At 43.2% G+C, this 12,106-nt stretch overlaps 1 protein-coding gene across 1 annotated transcript in view; it reads left to right on the top strand.

Moving 5' to 3' along the window:
- FHIP1B (FHF complex subunit HOOK interacting protein 1B) overlaps nucleotides 1–12,106 on the top strand; it is a 166,190-nt gene that overhangs the window by 33,669 nt on the left and 120,415 nt on the right. The gene's annotated exons all lie outside the window — the stretch shown is intronic.

The raw sequence follows: 12,106 nt of genomic DNA, 5'->3' as shown, positions 1-12,106 counted from the left end.
CAGGGATAAATAGACTAGCTACTTGTGTTAGAGAAGCTTCTGTGCCTTCCTTGCCCACAGGTCCTATTAAGAGTTGGCCATATTGGGCACCTGGGTGGTTCAGTTGGTTAAACATCTGCCTTCAGCTCAGGTCACCATCCTGGGGTCCTAGGATCGAGCCCCACATCAGGCTCCCTGCTCACCGGGGAGTCTGGTTCTCCCTCTTCCTCTGCCCCTGCCCCGCTCATGCTTGGGCTTTCTCTCTCAAATAAATAAATAAAATCTTAAAAAAAAAAAAAAAAGAGTTGGCCATATTTACTGTATTCATCTCATTCCCTCACCCCTGGGCAATAGCTGTTTGGACCTCACCCAAAGCTACCAGGTAGATGCTCACTCTCTTTATCTTTCAGGAAATTCTACTAAGACACAGTGACTTTAATTATTTGATAGCAGGTGCATGAACTGGATTGGGAGAGACATTTTCTGTCCCTGTGCCTTGCTGATAAGTAGGTACAGAGACTCAGCTTCAGGGAAGCGGCATGGAGCAGGCACACAGAAAGGAGTGGAGATAAGCGATCAGGAGATCTTTAAGAATCAGAGTCAGGGGCGCCTGGGTGGCTCAGTTGGTTAAGCGACTCCTTCGGCTCAGGTCATGATCCTGGAGTCCCGGGATCGAGTCCTGCATCGGGCTCCCTGCTCAGCAGGGGGTCTGCTTCTCCCTCTGCCCTCTTCCCTCTCGTGCTCTCTGTCTCTCATTCTCTCTCTCTCAAATAAATAAATAAAATCTTTAAAAAAAAAAAAAAAGGAGCCCTGGTTCCTTTAAAAAAAAAAAAAAAAGAATCAGAGTCAGAAGATGGGCTCTCTGACCTTATTCTGGTCCCACAGGCTTATTTTGGGTCTTAGAGTCAGTGAGATGGTCACTTCACCCTAGGTTGATGAGATGGAGGGAACTGTACTCCCTGGACTTGCTGAAGAGACAGCACTGTAGTTTTCTGGAAGAACTTTCGTGACGGGCTCGCTTGAGGTAGAAGCTAAGAAGCCAGGGAGTCTGAGTATGGACAAAACATCTGCTGGAGCAAGGAAAAGCATTTTCTTACTCTGGAGAGAGAAGGAAGAAATAGAGTAAGAGTGTGAGGAGTAGAGTCTGTGACATTAATGTGACATTTCCCATGACCAACCCTCCGAAACTTTGGAGTTCTGATCTCTTGAAATAGGAAATTTTCAATGTCCTTAGTGAAAGTTGATGAAGCATCTGTGCTTGGCACCCAGATTCATTTGGAAGAATCAAGGCAGCCCAAGGGAGTGTAGGAGCCCTGAGTGTGTGTGTGTGTGTGTGTGTGTGTGTGTGTGTGTGTGCGCGCGCATGCATGTGTATGGTAGAAATGGATCAGAGTGTGTAGAACTTTGGGCTTGAAATGGACGTTTAGAACTAACTGTAACCGGATGATATCGGTCACTTGGAATGTGAGCCTCCTTCACTTCCTCTTTTGAGGGCAGAGTCCTGTAATCTACACAAAGACCCCAAAGCTTCAGTCATATTGCCCCTCAAATTTGTCATCTGTGCCAGGCTGTCCTATCATTATGGTTATTTCCCCCTGCCCTCAGTATAGCCTGTCACCCCCAGGAGCTCCTCATTACAGCCCACTTAAGTCTCTTTCCACTACATCAAAGGAAGAGTGTTTGGGGCAGATCTTCCTTCCCCTCGCAGGTCTCTTCCTTTAGTCTCTCCCAAATTACCAACAGCCTAAGTGATTATATGCAGGTTTCTTCACTGAAGAGTTGAAGCAATTTCAGAAGGGAGATTCAGTGTCAGAGAGGGGAAGGATAAAGTGCTCTTAACTTTTTTTTTTTTTTGAGACTTTTTCTTTAGTTCTCAGAGGGATGGTATGTACAGATCTAGATCCTTCAGGCTCCCTGGATTTTAGCTGGACAACGTTTTCTTCTTCATGGGCCTCCTTTTAAAATTTGTCCCATTTGAAACCCCGCCAGTTTCCGCACCAATCATAGGAAGGGATCTCACTTCTTGGATCTTTTCTCTCTCCAAATTCACCATCCTTACCTCACCCCAACATCCCAAGTCACACTGTGCCAATTTGAGGTGAGCCCCCAGGATGTTAAGCTAGTTCAAAATGATGCCTGTTGTCACCCAAGTCTTGCAGAACTGTATAGGGGAAGAGGCGGGGGTGGAGGGGAAGAAGAAGAACTTCTGGGTCTGTAATTAGTTGTGGATTTAGATCTTCCTGGCCAGATTTCCTTTTCCATATTCTTATATGTGTGAACAGCAATCATGTCAGTTCGTTTGATTAATAGAATTGTTGTATTAGCTCATCCACTGCTCCCAGGAACAGACATTAATTTTTAGAGAGTACAATCTAGACTCATATTGAAAAAGGATATATTTCCTCAATTAGAAGGACATCTCGCCTTTTTCCCAGAGTTAGTGGGCCCCATTATTGTTCAGAAAAGAGGTCTGGTTTCTTCCCTGCTCTGCCTGGGAAGCTATTGAAAGAATAAATAAGTTATATTATCCTTTAATGGCTCCTCCCTTTTGGTAATTCAGGAAGGGCTCGAGACTCAATAAATTGTTTCAATAGTCTGCTTTGGGAGCTGGGGTAGCTGCCAATTCTTTTATAATAAACCCACTTCATTTAAATTAACCAAGATAGTTTCTGTTCCTTGCAACCAACTGATCCTTGTCTAGAAGAGAAAGTGGTTCTGACAACTAGGTTTGCAAGCAATAGAGCCTCAAAAGAATGTGGATACTCTCTAGCATTGCTGCATGTTATCAAGTGGTAAAGATTCTTTCATCCTGGGCAGAGCAGTTTGGTGAAGCCTGGGCAGCTTGAGTGGGCTTCTGCTTATTGCAAAAAAGTGATGCCTAAGTAGCACCCAATATAATAGAGGCCTGGAGAATTATGGGTAGAATATGAGGAGCCCCTGGCATGACTTCTTATTCTGCCATATCTGGTAATAAAGGTTACTTAAAATATTAGCACAATTCTAGACTAATTCACCAAGGGTTCAGACTCTTCTGAAGTATGAAGGTTTGGGTCAGTTCACCTCGTAAAGAAACCCTAACCAGTGTAGGTACTGGTTAAGAGCCTAGGAAACAGGAGATGCACTATAGAGGACAGACAAAATAAAGATCAGTTTTACTTCTAAAATTCAACCGTCAATTTCTCATCCAAATGGGATGGGATTTTATTTGATTTAAATTTAGCTTATTTTTATTTTGTATATATTTTTTAAGATTTTATTTATTGTAGAGAGAGAGAAAGAGCATCAGGGGGAGGGGCAGAGAGAGAGGGAAGCAGACTCCCTGCTGAACCTGAAGACCGAAGCACGGCTCAATTCCTGATACTGGGCTCAATGATCTTCTGACACTGGGCTCGATCCCAGAACCCTGAGATCATGACCTGAGCCGAAACCAAGAGTCCAACGCTTAACCAACTGAGCCACCCAGGTGCCCCTTTTAATGTTTAACTCAATATGTTTTCTGAGCTTTTAACTCTAGTCTTAACCAACTTCTCCTCTCTCTCTTTCCCTCTTCCTCATAATATTTGACATTTCAAATCTTCCCAGTTTATTTTGCCCTCTCATTCTAATGGTCCCTGATTGGCTGGAAGGATATGAGAGGGAGTCCCTGACCTGGCGAACACAAGCTTCAGTCAAGGATTCGGTAGTGCAGGCCACTTTCTGAGAGTCGTGTCAGGAGGTCTTTCTGCACACCCCTTCCTCAAGATCCAGGTCCCACAAGGTTTGTGCACTACATGGGGAAGCCAAGAGTTTCCCTATGGTTACTGCTTTTGGTTTCAACCAAGACACAATGTGTTGCCCTCTTGAGGCATCTAGGTCCTAGATTGAGCCTGGGATCAAGGGCGGGGTGGGGGGAGAGGCGGTGCTTAAAATGTTCAGCTGTAGAAAAAGCTTATTTCTGCCTCCCCTTCACTCACTTGTGTAGATAAAACAAAGCAAGTCCTGTGAGGAGCCTAAGCAGAGGGTTATTTAAGGGGAGGGAAGAGACATAAAGCAAAGCAGTGCATTCTTTCCTTTCCTTTCTCAACTTTTGTTGCCAAGATATCGCCGTAGTCTACAGGCTCTCCTTCAGGGTGGGCACATCTGGCAATGAATATGATGGTGACTCCTTTTGGACAGGTGAGCTGGCTTCAGGGAAAGCCAAGGAGCATCACTGACACCAGCAAGGTTCACTGCTCCAAAAACAGTAGTGCTGGCCCGTGACCAAACTCGGCCCATGAGTGGTGTTTCCCCCACCCCGTCACTGCTTCTCACTGGTCTCTCTCTCCCAAGGTTGCCAATCAGAAGCAGGGGCTTAATTCTTATTAACACATTTACTCCTAAGCTGTCATTGCAAGCATGATCTACCTTGTTTAATGAAGCAAATTTTGTGTTTTCTTCAATTAACAAATCTGTATTGGGCGCCTTCATGTTCTAGGCTCTTGTGTGCTTAACATTTGTTTATTAAAGCTAAGAACTAAAATATCTGTGGTAACCAGCTGTGGGTAGGTTCAAGGTTACATTTACGTTTTTACTCAAAACTGCATGCTCCAATCTAAACATGCTCATCCTTCTCATAACCCTCACATCCCTTTTCCAGGGTGAGGCAGGCTTGCAGTGAACATCCTGAGCATTTTTACAAGAAGGGATCTTGTTAACTTCGACAGACAGTTCTTACAATACCTCCCCCCGCCAGGATAAAATCAACAATAATAGGGGCGCCTGGGTGGCACAGTCAGTTAATTGTCCGACTCTTGGTTTCAGCTCAGGTCGTGATCTCAGGGTTGTGAGATTGAGCCCTGAGTTGGGCTCCTCACTCAGCCTGAGGTCTGCTTGAGGTTCTCTCTCCCTCTCCCTCTGCCCTTCCCACTCATGCTCTCTCTCTCTCAAATAAATAAATCTTAAAAAAAAAAACAATAATAATATTCCCACAATCAAGATAAACCATGTTGGAAGGTATATATTTTTGAGAGTGCTCATCTAGGTCCTGAAGCATTTCAGAAACTACTCTCCTATTTCCTTCTCTACCAGTTTTAAATGGTCCCCAATGCTGATGGAAGAAATCACTTCTCCATTAATTGCTTTGTGATTTCATTCACACTGATCATTTCCTGTCCTTAAGATGTGGCTCTCAGGTGAAATGGAAGATTTCTTTGTCTCATCTCTCAGAGAAACCTGTGTTATTGGTATTGGTAACATTTGGGGTGGCTCATACACCCCTGCAGTATTAACTAGAGTAGTTAATTAACTAGGGGCAGTATTAACTAGGGGTGGGTGGGTTAGTAGGGTAGCCACTTGCCACATGTAGCTGTTAAGCTTTTGAAATGTGGATTGTGTGACTGAGGACTTAGTTTTAATTGTAATATTTTATTTTATTTTATTTTATTATTTTATTTTTTATTTATTTTATTTTATTATTTTATTTTATTTATTTTATTTTATTTTATTTTTATTTTATTTTTATTTTATTTTATTTTATTATTTTATTTATTTTATTTTTATTTTATTTTATTTTATTTTTTTAATTTTAATTTAATTTTATTTTAAAGTAGGCTCCATACTGAGAGTGGGGCTTAAACTCACCACCCTGAGGTCAAGACCTGAGCTGAGATCAAGAGTCAGATGCTTAACCGACTGAGGCACCCAGGTGCCCCCTTCAATTGTAATTTAAATTTAAACAGCCACCAGTGGCCAGTAGCTATCATACTGGACAGTGCCAGGCTAGAGAAGTCCTGAGACAAATTTAGGAAAATGGGTTTTGGATCACACTGCTTGTATTAGGCTTTACCGGGTGGCACTCTAATCTGACTTCCCAAGGATCCTTCAACCCCTAGCTTAATTGGAAGGAGCCATTTCCATTCTTTGTTGGAGGATTTGCATTGTAACTCTACAACTTTTATAAGTACAGCAGCATCCAGACATTGCAGTTTTCTATCTTTATAAACTTTCTTATTCTAGTTGGAGCCATGCAAGTATATGGTTTCCTCAATATACTGCACAAATTTTCCAGTCGTGGAAGTATCAATCAGTAAATATCTATCTTTTCTTTTTTCTTTCTCTTTTCCCGCCCTCCCTTCCCTCTCCCTCCCTTCCTTCTTTCCTCTCTGTCCATCCTCCATGGCCATCCTTCTTCTTTCCTTCCCTTCTTTCTCTCTTTCTTTTTTTAACATAAATCTCTAGCCCACATCAGTAGGATGGCTCCAGCCCCCTCCTGCATTCCCCCACCTACATTAGCTTCCAAGCAAACTGAACTTTGGCTGAATCTCATGCCTCCAAGACCAGCCCCACCTCCTCCCCCTGGTCTCTCTCCTTGGTCCAGGCCCTGAAGCAGCCCTGTGTACTCCTGTGGGGAAGGAGTGCCTTGCTCATTGCTCTCTGGTCCATTCATTGTGTGGCTTAGATGCAACTTGGTGACAGCAAGGATGTCTTAAACCTTATGTCCTGACGTTCAGTTAATATTTCCTTCATCCAACTCCCCACAATTAGGAGGAGTCATGATTAATCTGCAGCTCCCACAAACAGGCAAATTAACTAGTTGGCAGTGCACTCGTTTTGTAAGTATATTACCTCCATGAGATTCAGTGGATTACTGTGATACCATCCCCTTTGACAGGATGGGGTCTGATACCAAAAAGCTGGGGTACCAGCCTCAAGGACCATTCCATCAGTCATGGGGATCATTCTCACTCTTGGATTAAATGGGTAACCTTGCAGACCTATCAAAACATGGTTACCCTTTTCAGAGCCTCTAACGGCCATACCTGGCTGGCTTAGTGAATGATTATTCATACTGGCTCTGAGAGCTTTCTCTTCTGCTTTTAAAATCCACTGCATCCAAATAGGATAAGAAATATTTAATAGGGTACTTTGTGTTGTGCAATATTGCTAAACCATGCCAATTGCCTTAGAGTGGGATGGGATGACAGAGCCAAAGCTGTTCTCTGCCAGGGTAAAGCGTACTTCTCTCACTTCCCTAGTTGAATTGATTAGCAACTCTCTCTTTTTTTAGACACCAAACAAACGAGTTATTTTTCAAACAAAATCTTACAACTAAACACCATCCAACTAATGCAGTGCTAAATCTTATAAGCCACATTTCCCAGTTGTGATAGATACTAGGTGGCTCATAATGACTTCTCCTTCCTTGGACCCAGCCTGAGATATACAGGGACCTCTGTACTAAGATGAATGTGGCTGCAGGACTCTAGCTATATACAATTTCCTGTTAGTCACCACTGGTCTGGAATCACTGCCCATGGCATCATGGTTAAGACTGTCTTCCGTGCCACACTGTATCTTTCTTTCTAGAGGGCTGCCCTATGAGAGGGAGGGCACACCATTCCCTAATGATTTGTCCTGTCCTTTATTATGTGGGAGGCAAAATATGGTCCCAGATCAGAGGCTGTAGTTGAGATATGCCATATTAGCTCAAGGTAGAGGGTTGCAGCGGCTTTGATGGTGGCTCCTTGGTTATTTCCCAAAGAATGCAAGCTCAAATCCAGGCGAGACTAAGGCCCTCCCTGTCAGAGCCCACTGAGTTCCTCAGATTACAGAAGAGGTTCAATGGGGTCTATTTAGTAAGTGTTCTAGGCTTTTTGCCTTTTGGAATGTCCCAGGACATTTCTGCAGGAAAAGCTCAACTCCCACGTCCTGACCATTGGCTCCAGCAGCAATTACATACTCCAAAACTATGGGCTTCGGCCAACCTCGGTCTCATCTCAGGTGCATGATGTTCTGATGTACTTTGGCCAAAATGTTCATCCATGGCATATTGATTTACTTCATTGTTAAAATTTTTCTGCCCCTAATCCTTTTGGTAGGTGTCTTTCTGTGTAATGGTTTCCTAGGGCCGCCATAACAAATTACCACAGATTTAGTGGCTTAAAACAACAGAAATGTACTCCCTTCCAGTTCTGGAGGGCAGAAGCACAAATCTGTTGGTAGGGCTACGCACCACTGGGCGTTCTGAAGGAGAATCCACTCCATGCCTCTCTCCTAGCTTCTGGAGGCTGCTGGTGATCCTCAGTGTTACTTGTCTTGTGACTGCTCTCCGATCTCTGTCTCAATCTGCATATCACCTTTTTCTTTTTCTGTGTCTCTGTTTTGTCCTTTTCTTACATGGGCACTATTCATTGGATTTAGGACCCATTTTAAATCTAGGATGATCTCATCTCAATATCCTTAACATAATTACTCTACTGTAAGAGAATAAAACTGGTAAGACTCTACTACCAAATAAGACTCTACTACCAAATAAGCTAACATTCACAGGTATCAGAGGTTAGAACTTGGACATAGCTTTTTGGGGGACACTATTCAACTCACTAAAAATACGAGAAAAAAATAGTGGCTTAATTTAATAGTATGCCTGATTTTTATAAAAAGGTGTCCCCAAACCTCTTGGTTATAGTAAACCATTCCAGGATCTTCCATCCATTTGGTGATTTTGATTTCTGGATTCAATTCAGATTCCTACTTCCTGTTGCCCCAAACTTATAGCTCTCTTAATTGCCAGTGACACAGAGCTCCGTCATTGTGTGGAATGGCCTTACCCCTTCCGTAGACAGGATGTCTATGACAAAGGGTGGAAGGTAGCGCCTGTCCACTGAGGCTCATTCCCTGTTAAATGCATGGTTCTGCCTGTGTTGCACATTGTTACTCTTGATTCAAGGGTTAAGTCCCTAGAGGATGCCCCAGTTTGTCTGGGCAGCTGAAGGTGAAGTTTAGGGTCAGGGATGCTTCTTGTACAATTAACTCACATAGCCACCCCTCATCCTTTCTTAGATTTCCCCCCATTTAATAATCAAAGACTGTTAGTCTGTATTGCAGCGTGAGACAGAGCATTCCAATTTACAAAACAACCCTGAAACCTCTGGTGAATCTTTCCACTAGCTTTTGTGGTAGAATCACAATCAATTTTCCAAAAACAACATAGTTCTCAAAGGCTGGAAGCATTGCCTTAATTTAAACTTGAAATATTTCTGGTATATTTTTCCTGCTTGGATCTGCCTCCTTCCCTCCCTGCCCCAAATCAGGGAGGGAAGAGGCAGAAATCAGAGAGGCCTCAAGTCTTATCTTTCTTTCTGACTTATAGGGCACCAGGGGTAGAGCTGACCAGACTGTGACTTGTAACCTGGTCAGGGCCATCACCAAAGCTCCTCTGAACCCTGTTCAAAGTATGTGGCCTTTTTGGATAATCCAAGAGATGGAATGTATAAGAATTCCAAGGTGGAGCATATGCCAACTCTAAAACCCAAACACCCCCATTAGCAGCTGTTCTTTGTTGTGGTGGGAGGTATTCCATATGCTTCCCTACCTGCCCCAGGCCTAAGTACCACTACTTCTTAACCCGTCTGCTGGATTCCTTGTAGCGGGTCCCCAGAACTGATGGTGCGTATTCATCCCCTCAGTGCCTCTGCCACTTTGTTTCAGGGGATCTTTGCAACATCATATAGTGGGGCACCTGATGGCTGAGAAAAGAAGAAAGAAAACAAGGATGCAGAGCGATACCACCTAAGGCACTGTAACCTGGTCTGTCGCTCTCAGAGGTTTCCTTTACCTTTCTCTCGTTAAAAGTAAAGGGAACATTCAACTGTTCTTGATACAGAGACAGAGGGCCATCCGTGAGCAGATCTTTGTTAGGCAGTATATTCTAGGCAGATTTAACCCTGTTGAGAGGCGTAGTGGATTTTTATTTTTTTAATAAAGCCAGCCGTTCCTCATAGTATGCCAAGTTCTAGGAAGGGGATGGGCCAGTGTATAAAAGGAACCCTTGACAAATAGAGCGAGTAATACCTTTTTTCAGTTTTTTAAAGGTTGTGTTGGCTCCACCACCATTGCATTCCACTAATTTTTTGCAAGATCAGTTATATTTGGGCAACTGTTAATTTAATTGTCTATGATCTACAAGGAGTCTTCAGGCTCTATTAACTTTTCCTACAGAGAATTTCGTACTTCCACAGAATTAACTGGGGAGGCCACTGAGGAGGGCAACCTATGTAAAGGGATAATGTGATGATGTTGGTGATTAATTAGTGAATAGATTAGTTTTCCAGGGTTATCAAAGTAAATTACCATAAACTGTGACTTAAAACAACAGAAATGTATTCTCTCAGAGTTCCGGGAGGCTGGAAGTCTGAAATCAAGGTGTTGCTGGGCCATGCTCCCTCCAAAGCTTCTAGGGAAGAACGTTTCCATGTCTCTTTCAGCTTCTGGTCACTTCAGGCATTCCTTGGCTTCTGGTAGTGTAACTCCAATCTCTGCCTCCATTAGTACATGGTATTCTCTCTGTGTGCTCCATGTCTTCTTATAAGGACACCAGTCCTATCGGATTAAGGGCCCATGCTTCTCTAGTATGATCTCATCTTGATTACATCTGCAAAGACCCTGTTTCCAAATAAGAACATATTCATGGGCATCAAAGGTTAGGACTTGAACATACTTTTTTCGGGAAACACAATAAACCTACAACAGTGGGTTTCCACTTTTCATGCCCACACCAAGGAGTTTGAGGGAGTGGGTTGCAGCCATACCCCAGAAATCTTTAAGATCAGGTTACACTGCCTTAGAGGGTTTCATTCTGCATCCTTGTTTTGTTTTTTCCTTATCCTAATTGGAAACTGCAATATGGTTTCTTCTTGGATACTCCATGAACAAGGTTACACTATCATAATTTCTGTCCGTCTGGGCTTTGTTGACTCAGGGCATTCTTCTGGGTCACCCCAAGTTATTTTTATCTACCTTATGGGCTTCCCTTTTCCAACATCAGTCAGTTCCTATACTTTTATACCTAAGGTTTTAGAGAGACCCATAGAATCATCAATAGCTTTATTGCTAAGTTTTATGCTCCTCCTTGCTCTATATATCCAGAGAGGGATTTAGCAGGTCTTTGAAAAATACCTACTCATGTAGTCTTGCTTCCAAATTCATTGGACCCCTTAGCATATTTCCTCAAGGCTGGTGATTCTTTCATGGGCTTCCTCTAGAAGATATTTTGATTGACTAATCCTAGCAGTGCTGAGATACCCACTTTTCCTCCCATGCCATCCATGTTTCTAGGGAAGGTCAAGGAGTAGGCCTAATTTGTCAAAATGTAATTTTCAGCTCTCTTGTCACTGATGTGTGAAGGAACCCAGGCTAAAGCTTACCAAAGGAAACTTCCCTAGCCATAGAATTTGGTTCTGGAATGGCCATGTAACCCAGTGGAAGGCAAGTGGATTCTGGGAGGCTTCTGGGAAATAGATGTCCTAAATTTTAAGATGGTCCTTTCTTTTCTCTTGACCTTGTGTGTTGATATGAGGCCTGAAACTGCTGTGGCCACCTTGTGCCTAGTTTGGGAATGAAGCTGACTCCTGGGAATGAAGCTGCACAGTCTAGAGAACTGTAAAGAACTAGATTTGAAGCTGTGACTGACCCACAATTAATCCTCACTCTACAGTGGTCTTTTCCAGTTATGTTCAGATTGGATTTCTTGCTTCTAAGACCTGAATTGGGCTTTCTATTCCCCTGATTTGAAAGCATTTTATCTGGCACATCCTGATGGGTCTGTTTGAGCAAATGGAAGATCCAATGGAAGAGAGAGTGATTCCCATCAGGCTTCCAAGGGAGTCTTTCCTCAGTGTGAAGCAGAGGGCTCAGGCTCCATAACCTCATATTTGTAGAAGTCAGTCATCAACTTAGCATCCCCAGAAATCTGGCAATAGCTGCCATCCTCTGGGGGTACTTATGTACATACCCTGTATGTGTCAGACTGCGGGTCCTTTCCATGTAACTATGCCCAGTGATAGTTACAGTTTTTTCCACAGTTGTTATCAAGTGGCCCTCACAGATTGGGTGAGGAGAGGGATCAGGATCAATGGATTGCTTGGACTCCTGAGCCTACAATCAGTTTACCAAGTTCTGCTAAAGACAGGACAGGGGATTTTCCAAACTGATGGCATTACAAATTCATGATCCACAGTAGCTGGACCCTCCAGACACACTCTCTCCCCCTCTACAGCAGCAATTTCAAATCTTCACCCGCTGCAGGTATTCTCAGCTATTTCTAGAGAAAATTAAAAAAAACAACAAAAAAACAAAACAAAAAAACCCCAACAACCCAGAAACATCAGGC

This window comes from Mirounga angustirostris, unplaced genomic scaffold, assembly GCF_029215605.1.
Source record: "Mirounga angustirostris isolate CCGP_5_RB_7025 unplaced genomic scaffold, mMirAng1.0.hap1 SCAF_13, whole genome shotgun sequence".
NCBI classification, from domain to species: domain Eukaryota; kingdom Metazoa; phylum Chordata; class Mammalia; order Carnivora; family Phocidae; genus Mirounga; species Mirounga angustirostris.
This window is presented reverse-complemented; position numbering and strand designations above follow the sequence as displayed.